Below are 26,864 nucleotides of genomic sequence, written 5' to 3' on the forward strand. Positions count from 1 at the left end.
TCGTAAGGCTGTGCTAAACAACTGGCAAGCTTGACACCAGAGAGTGAGTGCAAGCCCAATGTGAATAAGCAGACTAACTGGGTGTTCATTGATCCCTTGTCCGGGTTTCTGAGTGATAGCCATGAAAAAATGGAGGAGTTCTTGATGACGGACAAGGGCAGCAGGGGGTGTTATGTTAGGATAAAAGGCCAGAGCATCCATCCAATGGGAGGGCACATCCAATGGGAGACACAGTTGTGCCTGTGCAGGGTGTGGTGATAAATCTTGAACTCAGGCAATAATAGCAACAAATGAGGTCCTTTGCCAGAAAAGCATGACTCAAAAGAGGTTGGGATGGTGCTTGTTTGAAAGGAAGATCCCTGGGTTTGCCCTTTAGGAGATTTTATTTTATAGTTATTAAAAAAAAGAAAAGAAAACAAACTCTAAGATACAACAATGATCGTAGGAAACAATGTGTGAGAGGGAAGAACTTGCCATTTGACTACTAGTCAAGTACCATTTACGAGCTTGTATGATTAGTTTGGAAATGGAGGCCAGACGTGTCTACTCTTTTGTAGGGTGAAAAGAGCACAGATTTTCGTGGTGAGGTTTGGGTAAGAGGCCTGGGTGAGCTGTTTGAGTCTGGTTGCAGTTTATCAGCGTCTCTCTCTATTAATAGTTTGCTGTAATAGTTTTTCAACATACATACAAACACTTGCACGTAAGTACACACGTATACACAACAGTTGCATTAGTCACACTTGTGCACCTTTCTCAATAACTTAATATTTAACAAATATTTCCACATCAGTCCATATAGATTTATCCTCTTTGATGATAGTACAGAATTCCATTGTGTGAGTAAACGTCAGTCAGTCCTTTACGGACAGACATTAACATTGTTTCCAGCTTCTTGCTGAGGCAGATATTCCGGGTGGTATATTCTACATGTATATTTGAAGAGTAAATTCCTAGAAATTGAATTATTTAGTGAACAGCAAAGTCCATTTTAGTTTTGGAAGATAAGGGCACAATAATGCTCCAGGTGCAGCCAAGGGTATGAACTAAGTAGACGCGATCACACACTGGTGGTGGGAATGTAAATTAGTGTGGAATTCCAAGACGGTCATTCTAAATTGCTTACATATCCTAATTCCCTTCCGCAAATTGCCTTATGGAGTTACCTGTTTATGCAACCGATAAATGGTTTATCTTCGACAGTCCTTTAGAAAATAGAACAGCCCAATATTTAGATACATGGCTGGTGCTTTCTGAAGTGTTTTTAAAACTGTCTTTGTTTATTTTTGTCTACTTAGCTCTGCCTTTTCTTCCAGCAATGCAGATAGACGTGAATTTGGGGTTCTCACTTAGCTAAACATATTTCTTAATGAGCAGATTAGAATGAATTTCCAGAATGAATCCCACCCCCAGACCAGTTCTTCCTTGTCTCACTTCCTCACCTCACTTACAGGGGAAGTAGGTTAGACTTGCATTCAGGCACTTGCTCTAATCTGTCTCCTCAGTTTCCACAAAAGCTTATTTCCCTGCCCTTGGCTTGCTGGTCTCTCAGGCCTATAGTTCGGTATGCTACAAAAAACAGGGGCAAGTTGAACCCAAGGCTTCTCACCTGGAGAAACTAGACCAAGCTTCATGTTTATGCAAAGATCGGCCAAGAGGAATGGTAATCAGAGAGGATTGTTTGATACACACCAGCCCATCCTCTTTCAGATATCCTTAAATAGACACCTGGGTCACACAGACTAACCAGAGAACTTTGTCCAAGACCTTGCATGGAAGGATATTTGTTACACTGAAATTTATTTTGCTAGTAATATCTGTTCAGACTACTTTGATGTAAGAAATGGCTTTCAGAAACCTTAGCAGGGATTAGAATAAGTGTGTTGTATAGCTCACTGCATTCATCGTATCACAAGATTCTTTCTTTCTTTCTTTCTTTCTTTTTCTCTCTCTGTCTCTCTCTGTCTCTCTCTCTGTCTCTCTCTCTGTCTCTCTCTCTCTCTCTCTCTCTCTCTCTCTCTCTCTCTCACCTCTAGGAGAAATTCCTATAGGATATTAGTATTAAGGAACATTGCAAATTTCCCAAGCCATTGGCTTATTTTTATTTCATGGATATTTCGAGTCTTGTAACAGAGAAAGTTTCTATTGCATGCTAGAACACTTAGAACTAAATTTATGATTCATTCACAGTAGGTTTTACTTATAGAGCAAATTCTTTGGGCTCCAGAAGACTGAGGCTCCATCTTTTCCTGTTCAACAAAGTTTGCTGATTATAAAGTCTGTCATTTTGTGGGTATTTACAACAACCTGATTTTTTAACTGACCCCACACCTACCCTGTGCCACCAAAGATTTTAATCACTCATGGTGAGATAAGCATATTTATTTCCAAACCCCAATTTCTCCTTTTCTTGATTCCTCTTATGGCTCCATTCAGCTTTCCTCAGGGTGCTTTGTGCCACCTACTCATGGTTCCACAAAACTCCTATTTTAGCCTTTAAAATTTCTTTTCCATGTCTTTTTAAGATCAATGGTGCTTTGGGTTCATCAGCTAATCTTTGCTCAGCGCTGACTTTCACTGAATTGGGTTTTCTTCCAAGGGTGTGGAAGCCATGTTATGTTTGTGTGATGAAAGTTATACAGATAAGCAGGTGTTTATTTTTTCTTGTATCTTATAGACATCATTTGTTTTCTTTTATTGTTTTTGCAATAAGTCTGCTTTTTCCCCGTATCAGTTCACCTTTTTCCAAAGAATGATTCTAACTTAAACAAACTATGTTTTATTGTTAGTTTTACACCAATAGTTATGTGGGTCATTATAATATGCTTTTCTGTGATTTTAGTATCTTCAACTTGCCCCGGCCCTTGTTTGCCAAATTTCTTTATCTCTGCTTTTAATGTTTGCAGTTTTGTCAGCTCTTAAAATAGCTTATAAGTTACCTCAAATATTTTCTGGGTATTTGTGGAAATAAATATAAGCACAGACCTCAAATTTATACACGTCCATGGGAAGTCACCATGTGAAGGACGAATATTTTCCAGAGATATATTAAATCCTCATTGTAACAAATATTAGTCTAAATTTCTCATTCAAATTTTCTAGAGATTCTGAAGGACTGCAGATTTCTGTGTTCTGAGGTATGTGACGAGTAAATATAATACAATTTAAGTCCTTCAAGGATGAGACAGTTTTCAAGTCAAAAGATACATAATTAGCATGGATGCTATTTTGGGAAGAGTCACTTAATGTTGTCTGGTTATATTTGGGACAGAATCAATTAACTGGGAAAATAGAGTTACTGTGATGTTCACAGGAAACATGCAAACAAGCATTTCATGTTTAGCTGTGTGCTGTATAGTGACAAGGCCTGGTCCCACTGCAAGTTTTGAAACCTTCACTTGCAGTCACACTAATCAAGGTAGTCTTGCAGATAAACTTGAATGTTTATGACCAACTGCCATTTGCAGCATCTGAAGGTTTGTGGTGACAGGAAGGCTGTGCCAAGTGAAGAAAGGAGATAGCATTAACACCTGCTAGCCACACGGATCACGGATCACCCACATTCCAGGGGTTCCTTTCTAGTAGCATGACTGAATGGAAAGTAGAAGAAGTCAAAAAAATGATCAAGGTGGATAGAGCAGAAGCAGTGGAAAGATAAAACATAGTGGCACAGACAGCAAACCAATACCTCCACCACAATGAAGGCTTTCCTCAAATGCCAGGGAAATCTGATTGCTCAGTCTTCATTCCCATGGTGTAGTGAACTCATTTTTTCCCCCCGAGTATCTAAAACTCACGATTACATCTCTCTGATCATTCTGTCTTCCTCACTGGACTATGAGTTCCTTGATGGCGCTAGTGAACTCTTTAGAGAGGCAAAACAAGTGAACACCTGACCAGATACAGCACAACCACAGACAAACTGATGAGAAGGCAACGTCCCCCTTTAGTGTTGGTGCACATTCTGATGTAAAAGAAAGGGATGAAAAAGCAACCCTCCCTAGCATCTTACTATATTTCTCCACTTCCATTACGTGCCCTCTCGCCTAAAGTGTCAATGTGTCTGATACATTTAAAGCATTAATACTATAAAAAATTTTTGGTATGCGTTAGTTTTGTCACATGACTTTGGACAAGTGCTATTTTCATTATGAATTGTTTTCTAAGTATCTTTAAATTATCTTTATAATCCAAAATTATTTAGTGATATATTATTTTGAACAATTAGTAGATTTTAAAACTATATTTATTAATATATTATTAACTTCTTATGTTACCATGTCAGAACATTTATTTACTTATTTATTTATTTAGATTCCACATATAAGTGAGACCATATGGTATTTGTCTTTCTCAGTCTGATTTATTTCACTTAGTGTAATATCCTCTAGGTCTAACCATGTTGTTGCAAATGGTAAGATTTCATTCTTTTTTATGGTTGTGTAATGTTCCATTGTATATATGTACATCCAGTCATGTATTGATTAATGGACACTTGGGTTGCTTCCATATCTTGGCTGTTGTAAATAATACTGCTGTGAACATAGGGGTGAATATATCTTTTTGAATTAGTATATATAATATTGAGATTTAATTAGCGGCCCAATACTTGGTCCATTTTAGTTAAGATGAGACACGCTTGCCATGGTAACAAATTAACCCGACATCTCATTGATTTAACAGACAGAAATTTATTTCTTGTTCAGTTTCTCTCCTGAATGTGATAACTAAGGAATCCAAGTTCCTCCACCTCATGGCTCTGCCATCAACAAATTGCCCTATGAACTGCTTCAGTTCATAGAATGATATACATATACTTTGATTCTGAATCATTTTTTTAAATCACCAACCAACACATAGAGCTTTTGTTCAACACAAGCTCTCTAGGGCAATGTCTTTAATTTTGACTCAAGTAATCAGACATTTAGGATGGCTCCCCTTTGGTAAGATTATGTCTAGGGTAAGTCTTTATATTATATAAAACATTTTCTCTATTCCTCATCATGCCTTCTTCTGAATTCCCCAACCATTCTAATTCTCACAAATGTCCCAACCTGCATGTTATATCTCCTGTTGACCTCAACCAGCCTCAGGTTCTGACCCACCAAGGATCTACTGTTTTGGTGACAATCTAAGCTCTCGCTCCTGCTCTTATTGTCTTTGCTGCCATTTAAGTCTTGACTTCTGTCTACTCTCTGTTCCTATCATCGTTCTGGATAGGAAATTCTGTGAGAAAAGTCTGTTGGTGTACTTAACAAACCTTGCATAAAGATGAGGGCTTCCTGTGTACTCCAATTTTCTTCAAATCACTATAGTATAAACTCTGTTAATTGGACACTTGATCTTATTTCACCCAGCACCTTCTCACTTTTGATATGATATGGAAATGGTAACATCGTATAACTTGGTTTATAGTGGATTTAGCAAAATTACATAATAACAGAGTGAATCATTCATTCAACCAACATTTATTGAGTCTGCTTTATCCCTGGCTTTGGCAGAGGGAATTCAAAGAGAAAGAAGAAGCAATTGTGAAGGAGCTCTCAATCTAGAGAATAAAAGACCCATAACAGCCACCAATATTTAAAGTATGTTGGTGGGATTGCAAATTGGTGCAGTCACTATGGAAAACAATTTGGAGGCTCCTCAAAAAAACGAAAAATAGAATTACCTTATAATCCAGCAATTTTATTTTTGGGTATTTATCCAAAACTTTTTTATAGTATTAGTGCTTTAAATTTATCAGACACATTGACACTTCAGGGGAGAGGGCACGTAATGGAAGTGGAGAAATATAGTAAGATGCTAGGGAGGGTTGCTTTTTCATCCCTTTTCTTTTACATCAGAATGTGCACCAACACTAAAGGGGGACGCTGCCTTCTCATCAGTTTGTCTGTGGTTGTGCTGTATCTGGTCAGGTGTTCACTTGCTTTGCCTCTCTAAAGAGTTCACTCATTCATTCAGCAAACTTTTATCAAGATTCTATTATGTACCAGGCATCAGTGTATATTTTCTTCTCTAGAAGGTTTTTGTGTGGAACAAGAATCAGGAAGCAAATAAAAAAGAACACGTCAGCTAGCATTAAGCCCAATGTAAAGAATTACTGCCAAGCAAAAAGTGATGGACAGGGAGACCCGACATAGGGTGGTCAGGGTAGATATATTTGAGGAAGAGACATTTGAAGGGAGACCTGAATGATGAGAAGGAACCATCCACGTAAAGATAAGATGGACAAGCTTCCCAGGCTGATAGAATAGCTACAGTCCTGTGGTGGGGATGGGGCCAGTGGAGTAGCGTGGAGGATGAGGTGGGCAGTGCAAAGAGGAAGCTGAGGGAGCAACATTTCATAGGTTTTGTGGATAATGGAAAGGAGTGGGGACTATATTCTAGAAAGCAAAAGAATAAGGGAAATATTTTTAGATTTATAACTGTCTTTGGGGCCTCCAAGATAATTCTATCCAGAATGAATAGAAATTGATAGGTTGTTCTAAATCCATAAGCAGATACGACTCGGTGTACTGGAGAACCAATGTGCCGTACGGAATGTGATGATTCAGTGTGTGTGTCAACTTGACTGGGAGATGGGGTGCCTACAAATTTGATTAAACATCGTTCTGCATGTGTCTATGAAGGTGTTTCTAGATGAGGTTAACACTGAATTGTTAAGTAAAGTAGTTGCTGTCCTCAAAATGGGTGGGTCTCATCCAACCCATCAAAAGCCTGAACAGAATAAAAGGTAAAGTAAGGGAGAGTTCACTCTGCCAGACTCTTCTCAAGCAGGGGCATAGGTCTATCCTGCACTTAGATTGTAACCTACATTACAGTCTCTCTTGGTTCTCAGTTATTCAGACATGGACTGGGACGGCCACCACTGGCTCTCCTGGCTCCTGGGTCTTTGAATTTGGACTAGAACTCTACCATTGGCTCTCTTGGGGCTCTAGGTTACAGAGTGCAGATTATGGGACTTCTCAGCCTCCAGAATCATGTGAACCGACTGTTTATAATAAATTTACATACTTATTTATGTATCATATCTATCTATCTATCTATCTATCTATCTATCTATCTATCTATCTATCTATCTATCTATCTATCTATCTATCTATCATCTATCATCTTATTGATTCGTTTCTCTGGAGAACCTCTACCAACACTCTCCTTCTTTTTCTTAAAACACTGATTTTCACAGTCTCCATGATGTGCTCCCTCATGTTGCTTTCAATGTGTCCCAAAGTCTACAAGTTATGACGCAACTTCAACAGTCTGATTTTTTGTTGTTATTGCCAATGTTAATCTTGAGTGAATCACTCCAATTCCCTGCATTTCAATGTCTTCATCTGTAAGCTGTGTCTAACTTTACCTTCTGTGCCTCACCTATTACATTACTATGTGTCCTTGATTTTTGAGTCATGCCTTCTTCTGTCACTTTGCCAAGTTTCCAGTCTGTCTTCTAACATCTGGAGTTACAGTCAGTGAAGGAAGGCTGAGGTTTGGATTTGCTGAGAGCTACTTCTACCTTTCTAGCACATAATTTTATAATTCATCTATGAGTTTCAGAAGTGATCTGTGTGCACATTTCTCATTTTAAAAACTTCTATCCATTTTCTCAGATGGCTGTGGACAAATTAGAGGATTTTTGCGTCTTTCATTTTCCCATTTGATTAGGATAGAACAAAATTTTCCCTGCTTTAAGAATTGTTTCCCACATGAAATATTCCCTTCTCTATTGCCTTTGACATGGACTGCCCTCAAATCCCACTCTTTTTTATGTGTATAAACTGCTTATTTGATCTGACCTGGTTCTGAATCAAGAAATTGATTCACAAGAGTCTTTGCCTTTGGAAATGGTATTGAATCAGAGCATTATGCTAACACATGCTGAAACTTAGAACTGGAAATGCAGAGGAGAAAATGGTCTTGCAGCTACTTCCCTCAATTAGAGGGTTAGAGACAGGAGACTTTATTCTAATAAAATGCAGTGTGTTTGCAGCTGGTGCAAAATCAAGAAACATTAGGAGAAATTGACATTAAAAGTGCAATATAACAGATGGATGAAAAAATGAATTTTTATCAAGATGATCCATTAGTGTTTTGCAGCCAGGCAGAGAAGAACAATGACCCGGAACAAATCAAGAAGAATGATACTTGACTTGTGTTTGCTTGTTCTAAAATGTGACCCATATTTATAATCTTTAATTAGAAATGCATTTGCTTCTGGTTGATTGGATATGCTTTTCAACTATTGTTATTTTTCTTTTTTGTGGAGTTGGGGAGTGGGCGTTGGGGGTGCTTTGGTGCAAAGGATTTGGTTCAGCAAATTAGATTTAATGAAAAGAGAGAAAACAAGCTCACTGGAGTGGAGCCCTGCCTAAAGGTAGAAAATTAATCTCCAAGTTGGGGAGAACTGAGCAGTTCCATCATCAAGCATTAGTCTCGAATAACCTTGGGTAACTTTTGCATCAATATTTAAAAGCAGGTGTAGCACAGACCTTGTTCTGAACCTCAAATTCTTTCTATTTCCTAACTATCTGTCTTCCTGTCTACTCTTTAATTGATCTCTGGAATTAATACGTACTTATTTTTTTTTAATGGGAAAAAGAAGAAAGGAGAAAGACAGTGCAAACAAAATGTCCTTATTTTTCCTTTATAAACTAGGCTGAAAATGCAAGCCAGTGGAGGCACTATGCCAATTCATTTGGGAAAACTTGGAGTTTTACTGCTGATAAATTGCTAGGTGGTTTGCCTCGCTGCCAAGGAATAAGTAGCTTGAGATAATTCATCTGCCATGCCTGTTGCTTGTACCTGCCACTTCCTTGCCTCTGGCTGATGTTAATAACATTAGCCTGGGAGGTGAAGGTGGCGGGGGAGAGGGGAGTTCCCTCTGCTGCAGTTAGACTCATGTAGAATCAGCACAACTACAGCCCATGGACGTGTGCTTGGATTAAAACCTCAGCCTATCAGTCTTGATCAAATTCCCTGAAGAACTCATCTGTGAACAAAGAATAGTCACGGAGATACAAGAAGGAAGGGGACAAAGAAATGGCTAAGGACATTTTAATAAAATTTTAAACCTGGGAAGAAACCTTATAGATGACCTAATTTGACCTAGACCAGTGTGAAATTAAGGCAGGTGAAGGACGACAGTTGAACTCAATGGAGCCACTACCAAGTGCCAGGTAATGAGCTTAACTTTCATTCTAACTTACTGTGTATATCAGCATTTCAAAAGAGGATTATTACTATGCCCCCAACTCCCTCTATTTTGGATTAAAACAACAACAACAACAGCAGCAAAAACGAGTCTCAGGTGTTATAAGGGTTAGCCCACGTTTTCTTAGCTAGTCAAGGATGGCATCCAGATCAGAATCCATGTATGTTGGAGTCCATTGCCCATGCATGAGTATCGCCTATGTGTGCGGCCATGATGCCTTTCCCCGACAGCTGTGGTGGTGACAGCAAAATAAGACAATATTTAAAAAACTATCTTTCCCACAAAGCTCTAAATTTCAAGATATCATTCACACCATCATTTCTTCACACAGAGAAAAGACCATGGACTCTGGAGTTAGAATAACTGAATGTATGCCAACCACTCACCATCAGTGTGTATAAGGATGTGTCACTTATAATCCCTGAGCCTCAGTTTTTCATCTCTAAAATGGAAATGATACTTTTACATGTGTGATCTATCTTAGCAAAGCACATCTCTGGCACAGGTGGTGGGGGTTAGTTGGGCGGGGTGGGGGCGGTGAGTGGAGCACAAATGCTGGGGTTTGAGAAAGAAGGAATCAGTTGCAGCAGACGAGCTATATCTGTTTGACAAGGTGCCCTGTGTGACAATGGTACAAGGGTGCTGTTGAGCGCAGAGACCTTGTTTTCCACAACTTGTTTTCCAGGCAGGATCAGGACAGGCCATAGTGCACATTAAGTGCCAATCCCCATGCCTTGCATGAAAATAAGTTCCAACCCCTACACCCATCAGGCATGATCGGGTCACTTTAGGTTACGACTTAGTTAGTCTGAAGGAAATTGGGGCCAACCTTGGATTGAGGACATATACTCAGTCTTCTCTGGTACAAAGATGCTCTAGTTTAATGCTGGTTTTAGGAAGGAAGGAGGAAGGAACGCCAAGCTCAGAAACTGGGAGGAAGCAGAGCGGCGAGGGAGATCTGTGTGTGCACTTGGCTCCTTTTCATGGAGTCCTTTCAAAAGTGCTTCTCAGACTCCGTTTAGATGCAGGTGGGACCACAAATAGATATTTTCTGAGCAGCTTTCAACCCAGCCTTGCTCTTCATGATGAAACTATTTCTGGTGCAAGAATAATACTTATTATTATGCAGAGGTGTCAGTAATTGCACTCTGAGACCTCTAAAGAATGCTTATAATCCTCTTATTTGAGAAAGCAGCATTCTTAATATTTGTAACTAATCCTGTTTCTGAACACAGAGAAGAATATTAGACTCAGATGTGTGAGTAGCTTGCCTAAAAATGTTTTAAGTAAAACCTTTAGGAGGAAACTTTGGTCATGAGGCCACCTGGACTCAGGTGGGGAATGTCTCCTTGTGTCGTCTCTCTGGGGCATCTGTGCTGCCTGGAGAATTATCTTGGGCATATTATGTTCTAAGAAATTTGGAGCAAAAGCCATGTCTCATTCATTTTTGTGTGCCCCACAGAACCTACAGGGCACTCGGTAAATGTTTGTTACAGAAAGATACTGCCACAAACTTGGCAATATTTACCATTTAGATGGGGAGAAATGTCAACTTCTCCAAATGGAGGCTTGGGTTGCAAGAAACAATTATTCAAAGGACCTGTCCTCTAAGTCTTCTTCTTCCGTAAATTAAACTCTCTCCGGATTCATGTTTTAAAGAGTTTTAAAAGAATCGCTCCTCTCACATGGCCTTTCTGACTTTTTGTTCCTCTCCATTCTCAGCTCCGTTTGATACAAACGTTACGAGCGGGGGGACTGACAGTCTCAGAGGCGAGGCGGCGCACGCAGCAATTAAAAGCAAACACATTTCCACTTCAGTCACAGCCTGTGGGTGTTTTAAGAAGGAAAAAAAAAATCTATTAAAATATAAATGTCAAACTCCTTGGGGTTTTGATCTATATTTCATGTAGAGTTCCTGGCAGAGCTTGGATCTTAAAGACTTGAGAAGGATGTTTTGCTCCTAAATTGTGAAACAGACAGAGAATGTCCTACTGGGCAGGGGGCAAGGGCCACCGGGCTCCGGCGGGGGTGGTGGTGAGGCTGGGCAGCCAAGGTAGGGACAGGAGTAGGACAAGGGCGTTCTTGGGCATGGGGGTCACGGCCAGGAACCAAAGAGCAGAGCCGGCAGTCTTGCCCTGCTCCCCAAGTTACCTTAGCCACAGGACAGGGAGTTTCTTCCTCTTTTTCCAGCCCACCTTTAGTCTCCAACGCTTCCTACACAGAGGCAAATCATCAGATGGTTCAGAAATTGAGGTTGATTCATCTTCACTTGTCTAGGGGGCAGGATGGTATGCTTCAAAAGTCACGTGGCCTCGCTTTGCTTCCCATTTTGACTTCCTGGGCATATTTGTATTGGGCAAGACCTTCGCTCCTGCCTCCAGGTCAGGCATGACTTGTCTTGAGGGAGGAAGCAAGCTACCAGCTTTCTCGGTGCCAGCGCCTGGTCCATGTGGTGGTGACTTGTATAAGAGCCTTCAGAGTCCACCAAGGAGATCCAAGCACTGAGATGTGAGGATGGAGTTTCCAGGAGACCCACTTCAGTGCTCAAGCCTTAGCCTCGTGGGCTGAATTGTTTCCCCCTGCCCCCCAATTCTTATGTTGAGGTCTTGACCTCCAGTACCTCAGAATGTGACTGTATATAGAACAGGGCCATTAAAGGAATATTGATATAGGACAATAAAAAAGAAGGTAAAATGAAGTCATTAGGACGGAACCTAATCCAATCTGACTAGCATCCTTTTAAGAAAAGGTTAGGACCCAGGTATGCACAGAAGAAAGACCGTGTGAAGACACAGGAAGAAGGTGTCTTTCTGCAAGCCAAGGAAAGGGGCCCTCAGAAGAAACCGAACCTGCCTATACCTTAATCTTGGACTTCCGGCCTTCAGAACTGTGAGGAAATAGATTTCTGTTGTTTTAAAGCCACCCAGTCTGTGGTAATTTGTTCTGGCAGCCCTAGAAAACATTGGTGTTTGGTTTCCACTTACTCTAGCAGCCCTGCAAGAAGTTGTAATTATTGAATACTTGTCCGTTTCTGAGGAGGCTTGAGCTTACACCTTCTGTGGCAGAGAAACGTGCAAGCAGGGAAAATGGTGGGATTGGGGCTCCAGAGCTGTACTCCGACACCTGTCCATCACCAGCCAATGAAAATGATGCCAGGTCATGCAGAAATACCAGGGCAGGCCTGGAAACAGATACTGGTAAAGGAAGACGCTGAAGTTGATAAGAAATGGCTTAGCCTTGGAAGAGGGTGAGTTACCTAAGCAACAAGGGGCAAGCAGCTCTGAGGGATGCTAGCTCAGGACAAAGGGACAAGTCTGTCCTCCTCCTGGATGCTGCTGTCCTTGTGTATCAGTTTTCCTGGATACTGACCTCATGATCTCCCAGGGACGATGTGCCTTGACCACGAGCTCCTGCAATGGCCTGGCCCTTCTCTCACATGACACTCCCACCCACTACAATATGGAATAGTCTTAGTCTACAACTGTGAATTCATTTTGATATCCCCTAGCAATTTGTCACATTCAACCAAGGACAGCAGAGATGGACAGAGAACAGGTGCACACTAACAGACAGGGGCAGCTCCACATCCATTAGACCTTTTTTTAGATCTAGAAGCTTCTTTTGAAGCAGTGAGGGTATGGTACGTAGGACTGCTGGCCCTAAGGACTGCCTGTGGGAACGCTCTCCTAAGTACTCTTATCAGTAAGAAAGCTTGTGCTTCTTGACAAGCCAAGATTTAAAACAGTGGACCAATTTGAAGACTTCTGTTTCCACAATGAGTAGCATGGTGACAAACTTGGGTTAAATTTGTTACTCAGCAACTTGCCAACTAAATCATTATAGACACGATCCTGGCATCTTCTGAGCTTTGGTTTCCTTTTTCATAAAATGGAAGACAATCTCCAATTCACAAAATGAAGGTGAAGATGGGAGGAGGAAACATATGTTGAAAGCCTGAATATACACATGGACAACGAATGGCCAGACCATATAAAATCATGCTTAGACCCATAATCTGCAGGATCCTGCCCAGGAAATGAATCCCTTGTAAAATAACCATCCTTCATTTATTTCCACAATGGAAACACCCCTATAAAGGTGACTGGCGCATGGTAGGTGCTCAAGTTATGAGAATTTGCAGGTTATTTCTTTTGGCCACCCCTTGACCTTCTTCACATAGAAAGTTGCCCAACTTTATCTGTTTTTCATCTTTCCCCATCCTATATTTTTGAGAAGATCAGAAAGATTTTCTTTCTCTCCCAGTCTTAACTGAGGGGATGCTAGAGGCATGAGAGTGGATGAAGTGCAGACTTAGAGCAATTCTTCTTGGCATCTCTGAAACTTGCCAGAAAATGGGTTTAGATAACTGTACCTGCCCACGGACAACATGGTCATTGGAAAATAATGTATGTTTCCTTCTTGTTAGAGAAATAAAACATATATTCATAAGTGATGCAGGAAGAGCTAATCTGAAACTAAGCTGTTTTGATTATAATCTACTTTTCACTTGGTTTATAAGAAAATGGAATAAATTGCTACCTGATAACATTTACCCTTCGCAACATTTGTTATCTCAAAAGTTTCTTCAGTCCTATTTAGCCAAAAATAAATAAATAAATAAATAATTGCTTTTACATTAACATTTTGAAGTATATTTTTAAAGACAGACAGTAACGACATTGCTTTCGTTTACATTTATTTTTCTGCATGACATAACATTTTCTTGGAAGTTTAAGGAGTATTTATTTGCAAAGCTTTCCTGGAAATTTCATTGGAATAAAAAACTAATAGATTGCCTATATATTCTCTAAATATACACCCTGTATTTGAGAGTGAAAGAACGGCGACATTCGTTATTACATTATTCTGAATATTGTTTTTCAAAGGAAATTCTTTAGAAACATTGTGGAGTCTTAATGGTAATGATGAATCTCACAAACCTAATGAATGAACATCGTCAAGTTCTTCTCCTCTCCCTTCCCCTCTCCTCTCCTCCCCTCCCCTCCTCTCCCCTCCTTTCTTCTCCTCTCTTCTCTTTCCCTCCTCTCCCCCATTTCCTCCTTTTGAAAACTGGCAGTGAGTGGGTAATGTATGAACAATGTCATCTGCATCCCCAGGCAACTCTGCTTCATTTACAAAGTTGAAAGAAGAAAGAAACTAGGAAACTATTTATTTGACTCCATCAGAAAAGGATGGCTATTGCTAAAGGTGCTTCACTTTGCATTTCATAGAACAAGCCTAACAAGCCCCTATCAACCCCATGAGATCACTCCAATGTGAAAATTGGAAGCAACAGGGCTCCTATAATTCACCATTCAGAGGCAAGTTTCCTGCCTCAGAAAAATCAAAGGGGGGACCAGACTCAAGCAGGCCCCATGTGTGCACCTGGAAGTCAGCTGACTAAGAGCTTAATGACACCCACTGGCCACCCCTGCCGCAGGAGAATAGTGCTGGCTCAGAGGAACCTGGTGTTTTTGATGCAAAATAATCCTTTTAAAGAGATGTCCCACAGGGCACAAGAATGTGTTTTTAGCCTTTCTCGTCCCAATTCTGTTCCAGGGTAATTTTTTTTTTCTTTTTTAAAATTCAGGAACTTGAACCTAGGCCATCTCCATCCCATCTTGTTTTGTGAACTATCGAGTTGAATCATCTAAGTATTGGTAATTTTTGCTGCCTAGTAGAAATAATTCTGGAAAGAGGGTTCTTTCTTGGAAGCTGACTGGGCTAAAACAAGTGTGAGTTAGTGAGAACTAAAATATTTGACCAAAAAGGATGACAAAATATGGGTAACTAAATTATGCCTGACAGCAAAGCTTATTTCGCATTTAGATTTTTCTAGATCTTTCATTTGTACAGGGATAACTGGAATATGAAACTAAAGAGATGTGGGTGAAAATAGAAACTCCCCTCAGCTTGATATTCCAAACCAAAATTGGCTGTTTAGTAAACTGAAATAGTGTGTTAACATGCTTCTTTCTCCTGGCCCGCGAGCTATTTAAGGTCATGGACTCTGTCTTATTATCATTGTTTTCCAATAACCAATGATATGATATGAAATTTCATATTATGTTCTCATGAAATAGTAATCCATTTGGAATAAATGCATCATCTACTTTACTTGGTTATTTTATGATAGAAAAGATTGGTTAAATGTTCCATTTCTACGGAGTTTTCATATATATGAGAGTACAATATAGTCTGTAGCTCCCATGTATATTTAATTATAGGTGTGACTTATAAAATCCCTTTTTAAAATTTTATTTTATTGTGGTTAGAACACTTAACACTTAAGCTCTCTTAACAGATGCTTAAGTGTACTACTGTACTTAAAATTTGTACTACTGTACCAGTGTACTAGTGTATTACAATGTAGGTACAATGATGTACAGAAAACTCTAGAACTTATTCATCTTGCTTAACTGAAAGTTTATGACTGTTGATTAGTAACTCCCCATTCCCCTCTTTCCCCAGCCTCTGGCAACTACCATTCTACTCTTTGTCTTTAAGAAGGCGGCCCTCTCTATTGGAGGAAAACTTACAATAGGGAAGTTAGTTGGATGAACTGCAGACTCTTTGCTACAGTTGGTTGTGGGACCAGAAGTGATATTTGTTGTCTCTGTCTTCCACTGTCCATTCTAAATCCCTCTCACCCTCAATAATAACCTTTGCTGGTCTTGGTGACTTACCTTGTGTATATGACTGAAACTCTCATTCCTCAGGGAGTCTCAGATCTTGATAACCATTTCCTTCTTGAGCCAGGGTTGTTCCCGTTCTCCAAACAGTCACCATTTGTCAAGGGAGAAGCAAGAAGTGCCCAGGTGGATCACCCAAGATTGACCAATGTTCCTCCCTTCCTCTGTTGTGTGATAGCCGTCCTACTTCCTCTTGTTGATCAGGGTCGATTACCTGTGACAAGACAGTGACTCATTTTTGCTTGATGAGTCCTGGATACAAGAAACCCAAAGCACACAAGAGCTAGTGGCAGCTTGGAGTTCATTGTGATCCTCGGACCTCTGGAAAAGGGACTTCTAATATTCAGATCCCAGAGCTGTTTACCAAGGAAGTAGGACTTCACCCAGTGGGTCACTGGGGATGAGGATACATGGGACCACTCCTGCTTCTACCTCTTGCTTTCTGGGTCCATGTGTTCTTCCTGTTGGGGACACAGAACCATAATAAAGGTCTCTGATACCATATGTGTACTGAAAACAGGAGGATGACTGTGGGAACAGAGCCCCAGAAAGCAGTTTCCAGGCTCTCGGCCTCACATAGAAAGGTGCTGGCTTGGGTAGTAAATGGCCATCAACTGTGATTGGATGGCCATCAGCTGTGGCTAGTTGGCCGTCAGCTGTAACCGGTGAGCCATTGACCACTAATATAACTGCTGTGGCTACGCTAGCAGAAAAATGGGGTCTAGCAAGAAGATGGTGGCTGGGCCTGTAAGCGGCGCAGTGAGGGTTGAGAATTGTGTGGCTCCTGTTTCCTGTGTCTCCAACCCAGCCGCCAGCGAGAATATAGTGGTATGATTCCCCTATCTATGGCTCCGTGGGTGTTCCTTTTTGGCCTCACCATGTCCTGCGTTCTTGTGCAGGGAGCGGGAGCAGAGACCCCGCCTGACTCCCCGCACGACAAATGGCTCAGCGAGCAGGGTCCCCCTGCAGGCCACCCGCATGACACCTGCGTTCTTATGAGGGGAGTGGGACCAGAGACCCTGCAGGCCACCCCACATGATAATGACACTATTCTCAGAGTGTTGTCACCAAGCTGGTGTGTCAGCTGTGCCCTTAGCACACTATTCCAACACTCTACCAGGCTATCAACATCCAAGTGCTACAACCAGCAGATCCCATCATCCTGGACCCACTCCCATATCTCTTTCACCATAAAGAGGTAAAATAGCCTGGTTAGATGACATGTTGTATTGGATTTCATGTCTATGAATCAGATGTTCCATGATTTAAACAGTACTCAAAAAATATATAATGATCCCACTTTCTCATTTTAAAAATTTTAATATTGGATACAATTTATTGAATGCATGCTATAAACCACATCCTGAGCAGAGGGCATCACCATTCATCCTCACAATGGAGGTATTACAATGAAAATATTAAGAACAAGAATATTAAGATTAGAAAGACTTAAATTCCAGCCATAAATTTTCCTCCGATTCACAGTTTGACTTTGGGCAAGTTACCTAACACTCTGAGACTGTTTTCTTGTTTTTCGTGGGATTTTACTTCTCATCTACCTAAGAGTAGGCCCACATTTTAGTTTGGGCAGGGAAGTCAAAGACTTGGGCCCCCACCTCCAGCTTTGACTCTCACTAGCTTTGTGATGTTGGGAAAAACTACCTTAATCGTACCACACCAACGCTGAGCTCATTAATTTCTACAGTCCCTCTCAGCCTCAAGATTTTATGACTTTCTTTGATAGGCGATTTCTTAAACTTTTCCCTTAGGGTGAGAGGTTTCATTATTAAAATTGTGTGTTTGGTTTGTCAGAATCACCTTCCTGATTTTCAACTTGTATTCAACATGTGTCAGAAGTGGACATCTGGTCCAAATGGCTTCTGAAATACCAGCTTCCTAGTTGAGGACCCGGGAGCTCGCTTTTTCATACCAGTTATAAATGTATCCTACATGCCAGGGAACAGATTGTTTAGGATTCCGATTTCAGTAGGTCAAGGTTGAATTATATAGTAACACCTGAGGTTGGGGTCATCAGCAAGGAGACTGACTGCCCTGAAATCGGCGTGACTCTGATTCAGACTAATGGTGTGCCTGACTTATCCATCTTGGTAGGCTTGCTCCATTCCCTGCAGATGTTTTTTGTTTCAGTTTCCAGAAACATTGCTGGTGATTAATTGGCTGAAATGCATGACCACTCGCTTGTTTTTCTGCTGATGAATGATTTATTACAATCCATTATGCACAGGAGACAGAGTTGTTTTACTCTTATATTACTTTTGTTTTTACTTGCTGTTAGCAGGTACATAGTAAACAAGTTAGAGAACGGATCTCGATGGTGATGGATGTGTGAGTGTATGTCTGGGTTTGTACAAAGTCAAAGGACCCATTTTTTTTCCCTACCGATAATGTAGCTTGGGCCTCTTCCTGGGCTTTTCACCGGCACTGGGACATCGAGGTTAGATATGGAGATCGCATGTCCTACTTCTGGGTTAATAATTGACACCTTCACTTTTTAGCTGTGGATTCACAATAACAAATGTTTATATAGGGTTCACTTTGTGCCAGGCCTGCTTCTAAGTATTTGACCTGTATTATTTAATGCACTTGTCAATTCATTTGTGCTCAGTTAATGTATGCTTATTTAATGTACTCCTCAATGCTACGATGTAAGTGCTATTATCATTTGCATTTTATAGATGAGAAAACTGAGCCGTAGGGTTTAAGTAATTGTCCTAAAGTCACACAGTGGAAAAAAAATAATTGAAAGCAGGTCTTCTGACACCCAAATGCCGGCTCTTAACCACTGTTCTGGATGCATACCATATCAGGGCGGAAAACATCGCAGATTTATGCATGCCAGGACTTCCTTTCATGTACCTTATTCTTCTTTCTTGACATGTATTTCCCCTCCCTATCAGCTTCTCTAAGTACTAGCCTTTATGTAATTTGTGTTTGTGTGCAAAGCTCGTCAGCACACACACACACACACACACACACACACACTCTACACTTGCCATATTATGAGTACACAGAGAGCACATGCTTCCTGCTTGTTGCTACAACAAGGAGATTTGATACCCAGTATATTTGTTTTATCTTGCTGCTTAACACAACACATATTTATTATGTTAGTTTCTGTGGGTCAGGAGTCTGGGAACGGCTGAGGGTTCTCTACCCCAGGATCTCATCAGCCTGCAATCAAGATATCAGCCCAGGCCGTGTTTTCATCTGCAGACCTGACTGCGGAGGAATCAGAGATGGCATCATCATCTTTGCCACAGATATTGACTATAAGCTGGTACATAAGGGCAGGCAATATTCAAGGGCATAACTCATGGAGGGTCATGTTCAGCTGTGTCTGCTACACTTGCTTTCACTAAGCAGCCAGATTATTATTTGCTGAGTAATTGTGGGATCCAAGATGGGAGTGAGTTGATAATAATGGCCAGTGTCTTCAAGTTATGAAATTTAAAGCATTCTTCTTCATATACTTGTCACAGATACCTTACTGTTGAATGCTCTCATTCAGATGACCGTGTTTCTGAACGAGACATATCCAGCTCTTGTTTTGTGTTATTTGTGTTAAAATCCCAATTACGCTAACTACATAACTACATAGATGTGTGATCTTAAGCTCGTGTCTTAAACTTCCTAAGCTCCTGCTTCCTAAAAACTGGAATCCTATTACCCACTTCCCTGAATTCTTGGGTGGTGGGGCTAAATGCCCAGCAGGTAGTAGGTGACTTATGAGTGTTAATTCTCCTTATCTCTCCATTTCTCGTCTTTGTGTTGAACATCTCTTCTTTGTTGGCTCATTTGTTAATTTAAAAACCAAATTTTTCCTTTGTGAAGTTTACATTTACCCAGGGACAATCACATTCCAGTCAGGTTTCTCCAAGTCTCCATCTGAGGCGCCCTAAATCTCCTGGGGAACCTGGCTGTTAATAGTCAGTTACTTCCTGAGATGGCCTCATCCTTTGCAGTTTCCCAAAGGTAATTTCCAACAGTGACCTAGACATTTGGAAAGTGACATAACTGATGCCCCTTTGCCCAGGGTAAACTAGTTATAATTGTCTGTGTGTTTATGTGCCTAACGCACTTTGCAAATATTTGCTGCTGTGCTCCTCACCCTCATGAAAAGGCAGAGTTAAACAAAGGTACTTGCTTTAAGCTTCTCCCTCTGGAGGGGTTTAATTATTTTTTTCATTGTTCTTTCACACAAAGTAACTTCCTTTACGTAATACCTAGGGTCACAACACCTACTGAATTATTCTGGGTCCAGTCCATGTTTGGAGGATACAGAGAGATAAGGGGAACTTTCCTGTACTTTCTTCTTACTCAGTGGCTTACGTCAGAATAGATGATGCAATTCCAGAGGATCTGAGGTTAAAGCACCAGTAAGTGTGAAGCACTTTTCATTCATCCCTGAGTAATTTTTCTTAGGACAGATCTAAGCCACAGGCCTGTACCGGCCCTGCAAGTGGCTTGAGACCATTTGGGAGTGGAATCCCAGGTCCCCGGCACCCAGAATGGGGTGTAGAAGGGAGCATACAGGCAGGGGCCCCACATGCCCAGGATAGGAACACTGATTTCCTTAAGGTCCTCTGCTTGGAATGCTCATGCTCCTGGTATTTTGTACTGAGAGGCTTCTACTCGGCCCAAGGCAGGGCCCAGGCAACTTCTCAGCATCGCTCAGCTGAGGGATGTGCCAGTGATCTCAGCCACCTGCCTGACCCAAGGCTTCCAGGTTAGGAGGGGGATGGCTTTCCTCGGACTTGCTTTCCTGGGGTTGAGGACTTTTCTGGAGCTTGAGCCTCCTCTGCTGTGTGAGACATTCATCTTTTTTTTTTGGTTTGGGCATCACACCATCGCACTTCTTATGCTTGAAACTTTGTATAACTTCCTGACCACCGATTTTATTAAAGTTCCACTGTCCTATTCTCTGTCCTTGTATTAAATGGGTTTAATCTAGATGGGGATATAATTTGTACAGTGCTTGAAACAGCATCGAGTAATATTCATTCTCATTGACAGTTGCTTCAGGAAGTTACACTTTCCAACGCAAAACAGAAACCTTTCTTTTGAGCATGATTTGTGTTGTGCTTTTCCTTTTTAAAATAAAACAAGAAAAGTTTGTGTTACATAATCGCCCTATATATTTTCAACCACTTCCCTGAACACTTCTTTGAATGGTGAAACCATCTTCTCTTCTAGAATTGGAATTTCTTTTCTTTCCCAGGATTGCTTAAAATAACCCTTTATCATGGCACATTCATCAAGTTGTGTCCTTCTTAAAGGTTAAACTTGACTACACAATTCATTTCTGAGAAGTTCATTTTTAAGTTCTTTTATAGTGTTCAAATCTTTCATAATGAACTTGAAATGGATACACAGAGCACACGCACTCACACTTACTCCCAATCCAGCTGGTGATTTCTTCTCTATGGCTCCATGCTCTGTCTTAGCTCTGAGCTCTAAGCATATGCTGTTCCCTTCTCTTAAACTTCTTCTTTCTGCCCCATCCTCCCTTCTTCACTTGATTAACCGCCTGCATTTTTGCTCCCAGTTTAGAGTCTACTTAACCTATACTTTCCCTACCAACCCAAGGAGTGAATCCAATACTCTTCTCACCCTTCCCATGTATTCCAGGGTTTGCCATAGGAGAACAGATAGCACTGCCCTGTGAATTTCTGGCCTTTTGCCTTGTTTGTCAAACAGACAGTAAATTCCCTCAAGGTAACAACTGTGGATAACTCACTGGTTCCCTCCATGTTCTCAGTAAAGTTTTACTGGGTGATGAATGCATCCCTGTTATATAGATGAAAACACTGAGAATCAGAAAATTTGAGGTAACTTTCCATCATCATATGACTGTATGAAGTCAGGATATAAATCCATACATAATGGCTCTAGAGGTAGATTTTCTACGGCAATGTGCTATCTATGTTTATCTGTTTGCTATGTATCGAATGTCTGTGTCCCCCTCAAATTCATATTTTGCAGTCTAATCCCCAATGTGATGGTATTAGAAGACGGGGTCTTTGGAAGATGACTAGGTCATGAAGGCAGAACCGTCATGAGTATATTAGTACCCTTAGAAGAGTGGCCCCAGGGAGCTCTGTTGCCCCTTATGTTACTGTGAGTACATAGTGAGAAGATGGCCACCTATGAACCAGAAAGTAGCCATCCACCAATTGAATACGCTGGTGCCTTGATCTTAGACTTCCAGCTTCCAGAACTGTGGGAAATACATTTTGTTGTTGTTGTTAATAAGCCATTCAGTCTATGGTATTCTGTTATATCAGCGTGAATGGACTAAGACACTATTGTTGCATAATAAACAATCACAAAATTTAGTGACCTAAAACAACCATTTACTTTGCTCAAAATGTTGTGGGTGAAGTTGTTGGGAAGGAATGGGCTAGGCAGCTCGTCTCTGCCCTACAGGGCACCAGGTAGGACAGGTAAGGCTGGAGGATTCACTGCTGAAATGGGGTCTTACTCTTATGCCTGGTGCCTTGGGGCTCCTTGATGCGCTCTCTTTCCATGTGCCATCTCATCCTCCAGGGCTTCTCCACATGCCCTGGGCATATCAAGACTTGGTACCATCTCTTCTTCCATTGAGCTGGTTCTCAAGAAGTAGGACCAGGCCAGATAAAGGCTATGCTCAGATCTGGCACAGTGTGACTTCTGCTGGATTTTATTGGTAAAAGCAGATATAGGGTTCATTCATTACATGGGATTGGAAGAACAGACTCTGCCTTTTAATGAGGGTGGTAAAGCCACATTGCAGAAGAACACGTTGGAAGGGAAATACTATTGTATCCAATTTCAGAAATGTATTGTGCCACAAACCATATAAGAACAGCTACATGTTTGAAGAGAGCAATTCTTCCTTTATTTACTCAATAAAAATTCTTCACACACCTACCATAATGCATGCATTACTCAAGTGACCAAGGCACACTTCTTGCTTCCAAGGTGCTAACATTCTAGCATGAGAGGCAAGAAAAGTGGTTTATCAGTCTGTTTATACTGTGTAACAAACCACCTCAAAACTTGGTGGTGTCAATGCAACTGTTTCTTTGGTTCATGACTATGAATTTGTGATTTAGGCTGGGCTCTGCTGGGTTGTTTTTCTAGTTTCCATCGTACTTAGTCAGAGGTCAGCTTTGTTCTGGTAGGTGGTTTTGCTGATGTTGGCTGTGCTTTCTTACTTATTTGGAGATTAGCTAGCATTGGGCTAGTCTAGAATATCCTGGGCTGGAACGTCTGGGCTCTCTCCTGTGTGATAGCCCTTCACCAGCAGAATGGCCTTAACTTGTTTTCATAGCAGAAATACAAGTCCAGGAGAACAAGAGAAACTACGCAAGCCTGTCGAGGCATAAACTTGGAAATGGCACAACGTCACTTCTGCTGCATTCTATTGGAAAAAGCAAGTCATCAGGCAAGCTGAGATTCAAAAGGTCAGGAAATATACTATTAAACTTTGATTGATTGTACAACTGAAATCTATGTAACTTTGCTAACAATTGTCACCCCAATAAACTTTCATTAAAAAATTGTTTTTTGATGGAAGAAGGTTCAAAGCTACACTGCAAAGGACAGGGATACAGAAAAACCATTATTTTTGGCCAGCATGCAATCCATCTATCAAAGATACCAAACAATGTCAATGCAGTGTGACAAATGTGGGGGGGCTGAAGGTTACTTTATGATGCTGGGCATCTAGAAGGGGTGGCAAGTGGGAAATATCATGATAAGGGACCAGGGAAAGCTTCACTTAGGGATCTTAAGGATGGGTGGTCCTCTAAGCTTGTATGGAGAACAGAAGGGAAGGGCTGCTCCTTTACCAAGTGGTCCTGCGTTGAAGTGTATAAAGTGTTTAAGATCTTTATCTCCTATTCCTGGCTAGGTGTCAGCAGACCATCAGACAAAGGGCATGGCCACCCTGATATATATGCTAAGAAAACTAGAACAAGCAGGGATCCTGAAAATGACTTTTCTCAATCTTCCCAGTCCATAGATTTGAAGACTGGGAATGAGACAGATTTGCCCTTGTGTATTTATCTGTTAGGGCTCCCATAAACAAAATCCTGTAGACTGGGTGGTTTAAACAACAAATTTATTTTCTCACAGTTCTAGAGGCCAGAAGCCAAAGGTCAAAGTCTTAGTAGGTTTCATTTCTTCTGAGGCCTCTCTCCTTCTGAGGCTTGTAGACGGCTGCCTTCTTGCCATATCCTCACACGGTCTTTCCTCTGTGCTTTTTGTGTCCTAATCTCCTCTTTTCATAAGGACACCGGTCAGATAGGATTAAGGCCCACTTACATGATTTCATTTTAAATTAATTACCTATCTAAAAGTCCAATCTCCAAACATCATAACATCGTGAGGTACTGAGCAGTTAGGGCTTCAACATTTGGATTTTTGGGGAAGGTTACAATTCATCCAACAACCTCATGGTCATATAATGAGAATTGAATCTGGAAGCTTGAGCTGTTCTCCATAACGCATGTATCCTCTTGGCTTTCGGCTGAACATTGCTTCCGTTTTGCCCTCCAGGTGACTGTCTTTCCTAAAAAAGGTCGCTTGTATATAGTCCTGTCCCTCCCCGTCTATTCTGCGTGTCTCCTTCCTCGGGGATGCCTCCAAAGTCAATAAAAATACAGAGGAAACTCAGAGCCCAGAGGTAACAGACGATCTGGTGCACAAACAAACCAGTTAGCTGTTGGCACATGTGAGGGATATTATCTTTAAATTAGTTGGGGAAAATTAATATTGCTCACTTGCTATGCTCACCGGTATTGTCTGCTCTGTGAATCAGCAGGGCCAGAGCCACTGTAGATAATATTTTTTAATTAAAAGGAAAATAACTTCTTGTGATTAATCTGCTTCTTTGGGGACTTGATCCAGAATCTCATAAATCTAAAATGGAGGCATTTGCTGGTTCACCACAGGCTCCCTCCCCCTGAGCCAGCTCAGGAGTAGGGTAGGAGACGAAGCTGGCAGAACAACACAGACCCCATCAGGGCAGACCTAGGCCAGGAGACGAGAGACCAGCCTGGAAGGAGATACTGGGATCTCAGCTAGGGCAGAATTCTTGGCAGGGAAGCCTTGTCCCAGTATTCAAGAGAGCAGGTGTTAGTAGCAAAAGGTCTTAGGTAGAAATCCAGGGTCTGGAAAACTGTATGAAACTCAGTTTTCTTATATTTGAAATGGGGCTACATAAACATCTACCCCCAAAGGGAAAACACTTATGCAAAAGGGGCTCTGAGCTTTGGAGCCAGATTGCCTAGTTTTGATTTTGGAAGATTTTGCTTTCTAGTGACCTTCAACCTGTAATTTAACCTCTCTGCTTCTGTTTCTTTCTGTGAAAGAGGGGTGAGAGGGCCTGTCTCTTAGGGCTGTTGTGAGGACTAAGTACGTTTAAACACGTCAGGCGCTGGAGCACGGTGTAGTAAACACCAAGTAAACATCTGCTCTGACAAGGCCAGTGTGAGAACGCACGATGTCTTCTGTGGTGGTTACAAGTCCACTTTAGGGATGGGGAAATGGAGGTTCAGAGAGAGGATGGGACTTGCCCACAGCATAAAGCAAGTTACTGGCAAAGCTGCGTGCAGGATGCGGGTTTCAAACCCGGGGCCAGAATTATGCACATAGTGTGTGATTTTGAAATTCCTGCCTGACTTTAGTCTTCTAACAACCTAGAAACAATAGTAGTGAAGTTAGCCCCAGGCAGCATTGCCGGAGGGCCGAGCTGCGGGGTGCCGGCACCTCTCTGTGCTACGAAGCGCTGGGTGGCGCTCCACATCCATCAACTCATTTCAACTTCTCAGTGGCTCACAAGACAGCTTCATGTGACAGAAGAGGACACTGAAGCTCAGGAGAGATAAAACCCCACCGAAATGCACACTACCACAGTGGAGCTGGCATCTCAAACCATGTTTAGTGTAACTCCAAAATGCTGTGCGGCAAGGCTGCTTCCGGGAGAAAGATGGTTCTGTTCTGCATCTTGCCTGCACTTCCCTTGCCTTCCACCGTCCCTTGAACCTCCTCACCTGGTGCCATTGTTGTCTCATCTTCATGTGGGGAAGGACCATACATTTATTCTTACTACAGTAACCATGACTGATGAACGTTTCAGATGTTGATTCTTCCCCTTTCCCATCAGCCCTCCAACACATCCAAACACACTAAGGCCGTGCGCCATTGGACACAGGCCAAAGACTGGCAGTTGTTTCATTTACATTGTTGGCTGTGAAATACAGAGCAAACTTGGGCAATTATAACCTTCCTGGCATTTGTATTAGGTGGGCCATGCAAAATCATGGTCCAATGTTACAGACGACCAAATTGAACCTCAGGGAGATGAATCTAGCCCGACTATGTGTCAGACACTATTTAATGCATTACTGAAATCCTGGGTGTTCCTTTCTCTTCTGGTACTGTCTCTCCATGTAACTATGGGGCAATGGAGAGCTCCTTTGCCTGGCAATCTTGGGCTACTGTCAGAAAGAAAGCTGTGATTTGACCAGACTATGTTCAAAATATAAATTGGTTTCGGTTCATTATGACTTTCATGACACAGAAAGTCTATGAATCATATCAAAACGCCTGAGGGCTACCCTCCAAACAAGTGCTGGGATCCCCGCCCACTGACTGATACCGAACCCACTTCTCAGTCATGCCAGCCACGTGCACACTGACCAATGCCGGACACCAGACGTGGTCAACAATATTGTTCGATGGTAACTTCCCCCTTCTCTTCTCTGTGTGGAGAGCTACAGAACCTTATAGGCTTAGAACACCTGGAGAATATCTAAGTAAACACTCCTTGCACACATGAGGAAACTGAAGCACGGAAAGGCTAAGGGAGATGCCAGATGATACAGCTAATTATATCTAAATGCAAGTAAGAAAAATCAAGAGGATGGCTGTGTAGATCACAAAGGGAGACAAACCAG

The 26,864-nt window shown here is 41.5% G+C and overlaps 1 long non-coding RNA gene across 14 annotated transcripts in view; it reads left to right on the forward strand.

The window, feature by feature from the left end:
* Positions 1-26,864, forward strand: part of LOC109452126 (uncharacterized) — a 401,284-nt gene that overhangs the window by 326,485 nt on the left and 47,935 nt on the right. The window lies entirely within an intron of this gene.

The sequence above is a fragment of the Rhinolophus sinicus genome, linkage group LG02 (assembly GCF_036562045.2).
Source record: "Rhinolophus sinicus isolate RSC01 linkage group LG02, ASM3656204v1, whole genome shotgun sequence".
In the NCBI taxonomy this organism is placed as follows: domain Eukaryota; kingdom Metazoa; phylum Chordata; class Mammalia; order Chiroptera; family Rhinolophidae; genus Rhinolophus; species Rhinolophus sinicus.